General features: G+C 38.7%; 1 protein-coding gene across 1 annotated transcript in view; it reads left to right on the top strand.

Moving 5' to 3' along the window:
• The window catches only part of hecw2a (HECT, C2 and WW domain containing E3 ubiquitin protein ligase 2a), a 65,236-nt gene that overhangs the window by 1,284 nt on the left and 51,402 nt on the right, over positions 1-12,550 (top strand). The gene's annotated exons all lie outside the window — the stretch shown is intronic.

Below are 12,550 nucleotides of genomic sequence, written 5' to 3'. Positions count from 1 at the left end.
TGATCCCTCTGGCATTTATCTCCACTGAAATAGTTCCATGATCATAATTGAGGTGGGTGCTATGATTGTTCATATGGGCCAGTGTTTTGGTCTGTTGGCTACAGAAATTGCAGATACTTTGTTTCCAACTGTGATCTGCTTTTAAGGGGTTTGGCTGCAAAACTGCACAGCTTTCTCAAAAATATGATCCATTGGGCAAATCTGTAATGTGAGACCAACTGGAACAAGCAGAAATAGAGTTTTGTTTGATTTCCCCCCCTGCAGATCATCAGAAAAAAACAAATTTCCTCACTTGACAGAATTTGACAAGGGGACAACCTGTGAACGTTTGGCTCTGACAACTGTCCAACTGTAAGCACAAACCTATGATGTCAGCTGCAGATGTGCGTGTTAACTGATGAGTAAATACATGATGTTTCTGAGTTGCACTGTAAAAAATATTTGTAGAAATTACAGTAAAACACTGTCAAATTACATGAGAAATAGGGCGTAAAATAAAAAATTGCACATCACCATAATAGACACCTTTAATAACCGTAAATCAAGGAATAGTACAAAACTTTTGAAAAACTTATGAAAACACACAGTTTTACTGTAAAAATAGAAAAATGTTAATGTGAAATTAATGGAGAAATACCATATTGTCACAAGGACACAATTACCCTAAAAATAAAGGGACTACTCAGTCTGAATTACAGTTTTTTGCTGATATTCACATTCACAGTAGAAAACCCACTCACTGTCATTTTTACAGTGAAGTTCTGGCAACCACAGCTGCCGGTATTTAAACGTAAATTAAACAGATTTTTTTTACAGTGTGTGGATGGTAGATATCATGACAGAGGTGAGGGTGAGGATAAAGTCGGGGAATCTAAAATGCGTATTTGCTACACCTCTTAATTAGAAGATGAGTAAGAAGATGCAGAAAATCTCTTGAACCAACCGTTATAGAAAACATGCAAAATATACACTTGTAGAAAAATAACTGACTGTGCACACGTACATATCTGTGTATGTGCTGCACACTCATGTTTCAAATCCGGTTCACACCTTCTGATGACAACAGTGGCTATTCTTTGCCCCGTGTCACCATTATATCATACCTCAGTAGCCATACTAAAGTGATAAAGTGGCAGATTAAAGCAGTGTGAAGGGTCACTATGAGAATCCATCATAAACTCTGTGAACATGAAGACCAGCTGTCTGCTAGATGACCTGAGGTCGACTTTAGAAGCGGAGATGTTTGATGTGTTTGACTGCTGAGGAAAATGAAATGGGGCTGTCCTTTTTAAGACTTGTCCTCCCACACTGGTGTCTTCACTTATGCTATCTGACCAGGCCTCCTGATGAGGATGTATGGGTGTGGACAAACTGCTTTACTACCTTGCTAGCTTTGTTACACTTGTCAGTGCAGCAACTTTCTTTGTTATAATTCTTACATGTTGGTGTCATTATGCTTTTTCCATCATATTATGCATTTTTCCACCCACATGTTTACCTGGCAGGGCTCATCAGCCTAGAAGTGTTAGAAAACACAGTGCAAGGCCTTTAAACAGTCTGATGTTTAAGCTGTCATAGCAGGAGGAGCACTGGTGTGACTAATAACACGACTCTGTTCTATACAAGTGTCTAAGTTAGGGATGCACTGATACCAGATCAGCTTTTGGGCCAATACTTAAATCACGTCAGCAACCGATACACTGCAAAAACGCCAACTTGTATTTTTTGGCCTAAAACAGTGATTTAATTTGGTAAAACTTGGAAATATAAATTACTGACATTTAGGGCAATAATGTAAGTTAGCACAACAAAGCAAGCCAGTTGTCTGCTCAAAAACAAGTTTGTGAGTTGTTGTTACTTATATCTTTAAGTTGGGGTTCAAAACAAGGGACAATAGTTCTGCTAACTCTTATTTCTTTGTTGTGAAATTTGGTCATTAGCGAAAGCTAGCGGCTAAGTGATGCTAGCGGCTAACTGATGCTAGCGGCTACCTGATGCTAGCGGCGCTGCTTGTTACAGCTACAAGAGTAGCCATTAGCGTATCAATGCTAACTCAAAATTGTGGTCACAACATTAGCTCACATTCATAGTGGCTTTACAATCGTGCCAGAGAAATTCAGAGTTGAGCAAACTCAAAAACGAAACTTAAAATATTTAGTTTAATTGTCCAACTTAAAATTTTATCGAAGTTTGTTGCCTTGAAATTTTGAGTTCACCCAACTTTTCTTTTTTTGCAGTGTACAGCAATAACTGTGCAAGAAAGTTGTCCCTTTTTTTGACATTTGCTGCTATTGCAACATTTTGTAAATGAGGGAATGTCACTTAAAGCAGTACACTGAAATGGGAACTTTGGATATCATTTGTAACCACAGCGGGTGAAAAAAGTACAACTATTTGTTTAGTTTTTTCCTGATGAACAGGACTCTCTGATGTGATGTTTTTATAACCTTTTAGCATCTTCAAAAGTACCAGATGGACTCATTAACCGGTATTGTGTTGGTCAAAACGCAATGGATGCAATCAATTGGCTAAATAAAAAACAGATCCGTTGTAGATTTAAATTTTGATGTTGTGTCATAACTGAATTTAATGTCAAGTTTAATGTTGTTATGGCACACTGATTTTTCCAAAGTTAGGCCTGATCTGGCCCCGAACATATAAAAGAGCGATCCCAGTACCTTCCAGACTGTGAGTCTTACAGCTTATTATGTCAACAATGGTATCGGATCCAAACTCAGTATCAGCAGATACTCAAAATTTAGGTATTGGTGTCAATATTAGGACTGAAGTAGTGTTATCGGTACATCGTTATTGTCTCAGTAAGTCATGACTGTTTCCCTCCTTTCCAACTAATTAGCTCTGATTGTTGTACCTGCTCCATTTAGAATTATTGTTACCATGGTGCTATTTAGCAAACCATGCCGCGTTTCCACCAGTTTTGAGTGAAGGATCTATCAACAGAGGACGGTGCACAGCGGAAGCAGGCTCTGAGCCAACTTATTTTAGGTTAAATGTTCCTAACCTCATAAAATTAGGTGCAGAAACCAGTTCCAAGTTGGTGGTAAAGAGGTTTGTGTAACAATCAGCCAGCATGCATAAAACCACACTGTAAAAAATAATCTGTTTAATTTACGGTAAAATACCGGCAGCTCTGGTTGCCAGAACTTCACCGTAAAAATTACAGTGAGTGGATTTTCTATTCTAAATTTAAATGTAAATATCAGCAAAAACTGTAATTTAGACTGAATAATCCTGTTATTTTTAGGGTAATTGTGTCATTCAATCACACATCATGGTATTTCTCCATAAATTTTGCATGAAAATGTTATATTTTTACAGCAAAACTGTATGTTTCTTCCAGTTTATGACAGATAAAAGTAAACGTTTTGTGCTATTCTTTGATTTACGGTAATTAAAAGTGTCTAATACGGTGGTGTACAATTTTTAATTTTACGCCCCATTTCTGATGTATTTGTTATGAGTTTTACTGTTATTTTTACAAACATTTTTGACAGTGCAGGATGCTGAGGCTGAAGCTGAATCCAAAGCAGAAGCAGCTAAATGGAATTCAGCCATCATTTGTTGTTATTACAGCTGTGATTTTTCCAACTGTGACTTGACCGTTGCTTCGTTCAATCAGACGCAATGATCATAAGAAATAATCTATTCCTGTGTTCCTTCTGAGGTTAAAATTAGATTGCACACATCACAAACAGGCTGGGTGTTGGACCTTAATACTATATTTACACCAACCAAACTGCATCTGCAGCAGCAATTGTTCAAAATTTGCACTGGAAATCAGATTTGTATTATTTTTTTCTTCAATCCAAATGTTCCAGAATTACCAAGACGTTGCCAGTTTTACCTTTCATTTGATTCAGATTTCTTAACTTTCTGTCTGTCTGCCCTGTGCAGAACATTTAATGTACAGAACGTGTGTGTAGTGAGTCAGGTGACGAGGCTGCAGTGACTCCACAGGCAGTAAAGCGTTTGTGGGAAATTGAATTAGCCAATGAGTCAGGAGTTAAAATGGAAGAGGTTGTGTCGCCCTGCAGTGATGTCACGCTCCACTTCATGTACAGGTCATTATTAATCCATCATTACTGTCCAGTGTTTAGGTATTTAAACCATCTTATTACACACTGTCTGACAGTGTAGTGTGTCTGCATTTTGTAGCCCAGCTTGTGTTTTTCACATTCCATTCCTTCAGTGTAAATAGTCTTTATCGGGAGGTATTTTTGTTTTCACTGGACGGATAACAGTTGCAGTTATGTGCCATGTGCTTTAACCGTTCAGCTACCAGAGCGCTCCAAATGGAAATATGCTACATACAGTAAGGAAAAAATGATTAGACCACCCTTGCTTTCTTAATTTTCTTGTTAATTTTAATGCCTGGTACAACTAAAGGTACATTTGTTTGGACAAACATAATGAGAACAACAAAATAGCTGATAAGAGTTGAATTTAAGAGCTGATATCTGGACATTTTCCATTGTTTTCTTGATTATAACCGAAATCATTATCAAGAAAAGCATAGAAAATGTCTAGATAAATTAAATCAAACTCTTATGAGTTATATTGTTGTTCTCATTATATTTGTCCAAACAAATGTACCTTTAGTTGTACCAGCCATTAAAATTAACAAGAAAATGAAGAAAACAAGGGTGGTCTAATCATTTTTTCCATTACTGTATGTTGTGCATCATTTGATATACTAAATTTGCCCAAAAAGTCAGCCTGTGGTGTTTGGTACTTTTAGAAAAACTTGCATGTTGCACAACCTGAATTTGATTAATAATTAATGAACGACTGACCCCACAGTCATTGCTCTAGATACGACTGCATCTTAAATAGGAGTCGAGGAAAAGAGAATAGTCCGTCCCAGCAGATCCATAGTGTACTTTTGTGTACGTCTGTGTACAGTTTTTATGCCTTTCATAAATCCATACACAACCCACTTTCCCATTTACAGAAAGGTCAGCGTTCTAAACTTAGAAAGGGCGATATCAATCAGTCTTCAGGCGTAAGTGCCATTTTCCACTTGCCGAGGCCTGTCATAGAGGGGTACCTCCTGAGGAGTGACTCATCCAGACATGTACTCCCAGGGCAGCGTGTTCAGAGAAATACCCCGAGCGGGACGGGGCTGCACTTTTTCTGGGAAGTGTAGGAACACACTGGCACCAACCTTGTAGCCTGTGTTCTCCCAGAATGACTCACAAAGCTGCAGCGTCCAGCGAGGCCTCGCTGCAGAGAGCCGGACCGCTCCGTCTCCATCGTTTTGGAGGAAGTAGTTTGTGAAGAGAATGTATTTTTTATGCTCTGAGTCAGACACACTGTTAAGAATGTGTGTGTGATGGCATTTGTTTTAGTGTGCGAGGCTTCTTTGTGCTGGTTTTGTGTTTTGTTCCTAACATTATGTGTCAGTGAGGCACCATCAGACCTCAATGCCACTGTGTGTGTGTGCCAGCTCCCCAAGGTGCCCGTTCTGTCAGGCTGTAAAGTGCAGCAGTCACCTCCACAGGGGCACAGAGGGGTCCCTCTGCTGACACCAATACACACACACACACACACACACACACACACAGTCGCAGAGAAACAGAGAGAGAGAGAGAGAGAGAGAGAAGGAATCCCTTTACTGACATCACAGCACCTACGGCTCACAACACACACCACACTGGTTTAAATCCATGATTATTCCTTACTGATTTAATATGCCCATCAGAACTCCATAGTTTTATATGTGGGTGAATGACAGATAAGGGTTGGCAAGATGTCAAGTGGTGTAACCACAAAAAATGATAAATATTAAATACTTCATCCACCTACATTGTATTTAAGTGGACTTATACACTACTGGTCAAAAGTTTTAGAACACACCAACTTTTCCAGAATTTAATTGAAAATGATGCAGTTTAATGTCTCAGTGTACTCTGAAATTAATGCACATTTGCAACATTTAAAATTCTTTATTGAGCATGATAGTAGTGTTGATAGTAGTTAAATAGTTTTGAAAGTAAAAAAAAGATTCAAAATCACATTTTATGTTGGACTAAAGGACTAAAAAAAGACACAAAATGACAAAAAAAAAGACACAAAATGACTAAAAAAAGACACAAAATGACAAAAAAGACACCTAAAGACACAAAATGACTAAAAAAAGACACAAAAAGACACAAAATGACTTACAAAGACATGAAAAGAATTTAAAAAATTGACAAAATAGCCCAAGACTCCATAGAGTTAAGTTGTTAACCCATTTCTTGTTCCCTGAAAAAAGGCCTACTTGTATAATTCTGAAATGTACATTATTTTTTAGTTTTGGTTAAGCTTACCTTTTTTTATTTACCTCTGGCAGTTCACCACTTACCTTTGTACCCTTTCAAGCTGTTCATTTGACTTGAACTGCTTGAATTTTTAATAAAAAACTGGAAAAATTGGGGTGTTCTAAAACTTTTGACCGGTAGTGTATATAATTACTTAATTTTAAAAAACATCAAATTATTTTTTTTTTTTAGTATTTCTACATTTACACATTTCATCAATGTTGAGCAGAACATATTCTAAATACAGCCATTTTTTTCAAAAGTTTTGACAAATTATTTAAAATTTTGTTTTATACCACAGTGTTGCAATGTAAACATGGATAGTATTTTTTCTCATTTTAGTTCACATTTATTTCTCTATATATTTAATCCGATTTTTATGGGGAAGAAATTACTGGTTACACCAACTGACACTGGGTTAGATCACGTCATTGACCCATGTACAGTAGGTAATCAGGCATTTTTGGGGGATTGTTTACAGCGGCAGATTAATACACAGCTGGTGGTGGAGTGAGTGTTTCCTGCAGCAGGATGGTGTTTACAGTGTGTTTGTTCATGGTAATTGAGGAACACGTTACCAAGGGCAACACTTTGGGTAATGTTTGTGTTTTTAACACTTTTTCCTTTACAACCCTGATTCCAGAAAAGCTGTTTAATATGTAAATAAATGGAAATGTGATCATTTGCTAACCCTTTTCAACATATATTCTATTACAAACTCAACAAAGACAACGTACACGGTTGCTCATTAAGTCGGAGTAAAATATTTTTTAACCTCTTTCCATTAAATGATTGTGGCAATGTGATTTATTCTTGACAGATAGTATATATCTTCTCAAAACCTTTTTAACCAATCTCTTCCAAACAGATCACAATGAAAATGAAACCACAATTAACAGAGAATTGTGTCTGAAAACAACATTATTCCAAATTTATAGGCAACTGTCAAATCTGTCATTGTGTTTTATTACATCTTTACCTTTACAAAACCCTCAAAACTAACCCCTTAGTTTAAGTAAAGTGGTTTATTAGTGCCAATCAGAGCTAAAGTTTTTCTTATTTGGTTTATAGTTTTCAATTGAATATATGTAAAAAAGGATTATTAAGGTCTGTTGATCAACTCTAGATACATTTTTAGCAAACTTTTAGTTTTCCTCATCAGCAGTGATGCCAATATGGTGAAACGATTGCCTTTTTTTTTTCAGTTGGTCTACCACCTGGTCTACACAATCTCTAAATGTACAGTCATCAGCCTGTAGCGCAGATTTAGCAAGAAAACGGACACATCAAAGAATGTTATTCTGACCGTTTATTGTTGTCAATGCTCTAAAAATGCATTTTTCTAAATAAGCAACATTAGTCGTTACTTACCAGTCTAAAGACATGTTCAGCATCAAACCAGATCACTCAGCAAGTCGTCAGCGGTGGAAAGTCACGCCAATATTTACTCCAAACAATACGACCACATATATTATTTTTTCCTTCCCTCTAATACAATCCACAGGTTAGACACAGATTAGAGCTCAGGAGCAGAAGATCAACACTTCCTTGTGCAGAAACTTCACTGTTTTTAGCACATGGTTAAGGTTGTGAAACAGTCACAGTTTGGTTTGGTGTAAAATAACTGCTGCCAGCAGACACGTAGTTAACTACACATTGGCTCCACAGGGAAGTAAGACTACATACGTAACATGAAATTACAACATTGACTTTTGGTTTCAGTGAAGACACAAACACTGGTGTCCTGGGTAAAGGTTCACCTTCCCCCCAACCAACTTAATTACTAAGGCTAACAATGAGGTTAACATGCCTTTAGATATCTGTGAAACACAATACACAACATTAAAACTGTCACTTTTACATTCTGTTGTTAGTTCTTTTTTGATAGCTTTTTAACAAAAATTCTGGCCATATCTTACGTCACTATATCTTCTATCCTTTCAGAAGAAGGATACATTGAAACACAAACATGCACACGCACTTGCTCTATGCGTGTGTGTGTGTGTGTGTGTGTGTGTATGTGACAACCTGGTCTCACAGGAACCCGTGACATAGCCACGGATTTGCTTAACTCAAAATCCGTGGAATAGCCACGGAATCACTAAAATTTCCGTGAAACTGACACGGATTTCGCTACAATGCAGGTTAATGACATATGTCATATCCCGTGGCTATTCCAACATACAAAGTGATTATGTACATTCACTGAGTGAATATTTAGAAAATAAAACATATATTTCTCGCTAGAAATGTGATCAAAATCCATTTTTATGCAGAAACTAAGTCAAAATATTGATTTTTTCACAAAAAATTAGAGAACTGTCCGCCATGTTTTTTGTTCTGACCGCCGGGACCTTAAAAGTCACGTGACTTGGAACAAACCAAACAAATATCCATGGAATAGCCATGGGAAATGACTGTCATTAACTTGCATTGTAGCGAAATCCGTGTCAGTTTCACGGAAATTTGAGTGATTCCGTGGCTATTCCACGGATTTTGAGTTAAGCGAATCCGTGGCTATTTCACAGATTCCTGTGAGACCAGGTTCGTATGTGAGCAGTGCAGGCGTGCAGGATTCAGCAGTCTCCTTCCTCCTCTTGGCGTGAGGTGTGTAAGAGGAGGTGTGCAGCCGTGTTGCTACACTAGTGCCTGTCAGTCACGTCTGTCACACGGGACGCTAAACAAGACAGACTTTTTCAGCCTCTGCATTCATAAAACAGAGCGCTGTCACAAAGAATGACATTATTGTAATTCCCAAATACCTAGAAATACTTTATGCCATCATCCTGTTGTTGGATTGTTCTCTGAAGAAAGGCGTTTTTGACACGATGGAAGGAAACAACCATCCAGCACATTCTGCCGTGCTCCATCAGATCCTCTGCTGCAGATGTGTTTCTTTTTAGTATTCAGTGCACAGCGGTGCAGAGTACAAAGTAACAGAACAGTACTCAAATGACTGACTTCGCAAGACAGGTGTCAAATTCAACATCACCCAAAGAACGGTTAGAATTAGAAGCACAATGAGATTTTTGGGTACTCGTATTACACCTTGTTTATCTATGTCCGTTTCCTGGGAATCAATCGCTAATCCTGCATTAGGTCAGAGCCGTGCAGAGCAGTGCAATTGGGATTATAATGGGAAATGACAGTCTTTTAGAAGAAAAAGCACTGGAGTGAGTCCAGATTGTTCATTGCCCCCCTCCTGAGGTTATATTCTGGTCTGTAGCTGGAAGACAGACTTCTCATCTGCTCCACTCTGAGTGGGACGGCTGCAGCCTCAGCGTCTCCCACTCCACATCAGGGTTGGACAATACCTGGCAAACATGTTGGGGAGGGGGGCACTTGGACCGAAGGAACACTTACATAACAGCTCAGCTCAGTTACATATTTTAGTTTTCTTCTTCAGCAGAGTAAGCTTGAGCTTGTTTATGGACGTGCCCCCTCCCTGCAGGTCTGTGTATGAGGCCATGAGCACACGTGAGCAGGATTTACGTATTCCTGCATCTGTGATGAAGGTTTTATTCTGTCATAAATCCCTGTATGTGGTGTGTGTGTGTGTGTGTGTGTGTGATGGAGCCGCTCTGGTAATCTTGTCGAGTCAGGGACGGGGAAAGCCTCCCCCATGTCAAATGCAGCAGATCTTATTTCAATATAAGGCCCGGGTTATCCGGAATCACAGCCAATCCACATAGATCAGCAGGCGACCAGTTCATCATTTCTGTTCAGTCAGTTCAAAATGCAAAGTGAATTGATTCAGAAGCTGAGCAGCAATATATACAGTATATTAGACAATTTGTCATATAAGTTACTGCATATGCATGCATGGCTTTTGGAATTATTTCCAATCTTTGGGTCCATCATGTGCTCACACACAGTCGACCTGTCAGCTCTCTACATGGACTGGAGTTCCAAATTTCAAGTCAGACTGTAAAGAAACTAGCAAGTATTTTCATTATCTATTCAACCGATTAATCATTTGGTCTACAAAATGTAAGAAGATGGTGAAAATTGCTCCTCAAGTCCATGTTAATGTCTCTACATTTCTTGTTTTGTAAGCCCCAAACCGCAAGATATTCACTTTAAGGAGGAAATCTCCGTATTTTTAGAGGCTGAAAACAATATTTTGCTCCATTTCTGCATGAAAAATTACTTAAATGTTTAATTGATTATAAAAATAGTTGGCAATCATTTTTCTTGATTCGTAGAGTCATTGTTGCAGCTCTAAGAGAAAGTGCAAACGCATGATATAGCTGACTAGAGGAGACACCCACAACAGCAGTGCTGGTTTTATTTTTTTACTATGTGAAGCATCCATGTCAGCCTCGATTTTGTTCTTTTTGTCACATTGATGGATGAGGCAGACAAAGTTGTTAGTTTGTGCAGTGGAGGGAAGCATATTGACAAAGTAAGGAACAGAAATGCCCACCAAAGTACACATTAAAGCAGCGTTTTCAAAGTGAGAGCCACATTTCCAAAGAGGGCAAAAAAAGGAAGAGACCTGAAGCAAACACAGTGCCTGAGCTGAAAGGGAAGGTGGAAGGGAGCTCTGTTATTGTAGCTTGACTTGCTGATTTAACCTGCTCACTCAGTTCAACAGCTGCAGCAGTGGCTCTGACACACAGACTACAGAGGCTAATTGCCTCTGTAGTCTACAGGTACATTCAGACCAAATTAAGACTAAAGCCCTACCAGACCAATTTACAAATAAAACACCAGCTCCCAGCTCACTCTGACTCTTTTTCTTGCATCCATTTTTAGACTTAAGAGGATACCATTATCTCAGATCGCATAAACATTCATAAGGCTGCTTGGTAACCATATTAGAAAGATGCTCTTATAACTCCGCAACTCACAAGAACCCACTGATAGTTGTCTGTACATCCATGCTAATATCTCATCTGGCTAAAAAGAGCCCCTGCACCCAGCCACAGTTGTTTAAACGTGTTACTACAGTAACGTGTGAGCTTTAAAAGTAATGGAACTCAAATTCTTTTTCCACGTTTGGACCGAGCCAGGCTCAGTTTTTTTCCTCGGTTTCAACTTCTATGCTAAGCTAAGCTAACTGGCTGCTGGTGTTAGCTTCATGTTTACCTCACTGATATGAGAGCTGTATTGATCTTGGCATTACCTCTTGGCAAAAAAGAATATAAGGGCGCATTCACAACCCACAGTTTAGTCCGTTTTAATCAAACTCTGCTTCTTTTAGTCCTTGTCACGGTTTCTTGTGAGCGATCCAGTTCGATGAGATGAACACAGATAATATTTAAAGATGAAACTTGTGTCCTTCAGTGTCACCCCGTAGGCTACCACTGAGCTAAAGATAATATGTCACTGCAGAATTATCAACATATTGCTCAAAATAGCAGATAGAAGCATCAAGGCTCTCCTTCTCTGATTCTACAGCCTTTTTGATCACAGCACGTAGGAAATAATGGATCAACATTACTTTTCAACCAATAAGAAATAATAGTGCGAGTACATTTCCAGCCCTCCACCTTCTCTACCCCTCTGCTAATATTTTAGTTTTATTTGGTCTGCTTACATTTCTGTTCTGTGAAAGGAACCAGACTAAATACAAAACCAACCAAATCTATCATTTTCACTCTGATTCGGACAAACCAAAAGGACTTGGGTTGTGAAAGCGCCCTAAGAATATTTTTTTCTCAAAAGGGATGCACCAATATATTGGCTGAATGTCACCATTAGCCGATATTTAACTGCCATTAACCTATAAGTTGACATTGATGTTATCACATTCACCGATGGTGTTCAACTTTAGGGTTTTCAGTTTTTCTTATTTAAAGTCTAATAATATCATAATCCCAAAATATGTATTACATACAGTGCGGACCACACACTGAAGCCTGCAGAGGAAGCATCACTGAACAGCTCAGCTTTTGAGACACATACGCAGTTAAAATGCCAAAGATATCAGGGCTTAGCTCAAACTACAGCCCACATGGTTTTACAGTGACTGCACCAGGCACATATTCGCTGAATATTACTGAACCTATTCTCCGTTAGAAAAAAACAACTCTGCTCCTCAGCCTGTCTAAAACCAGCTGCCTTTGGCTAGATTCTCAAGTCACATGCCACATCCTTCCTTTTAAAAACAAAATGGCTCTGGTTGAGACTCTGACAGCACTCCCCAGACAGTTCCCAAACTGGCATTTGCTGATTGAAGAGCTTCCTGTGGGGCAGATCCAGCTGCCTGTCTCCTTTCTGGT

The sequence above is a fragment of the Centropristis striata genome, chromosome 10 (assembly GCF_030273125.1).
Source record: "Centropristis striata isolate RG_2023a ecotype Rhode Island chromosome 10, C.striata_1.0, whole genome shotgun sequence".
NCBI lineage: Eukaryota > Metazoa > Chordata > Actinopteri > Perciformes > Serranidae > Centropristis > Centropristis striata.
Note: the sequence above shows the minus strand (reverse complement) of the source record. Positions and strands in the feature narration are given on the sequence as shown.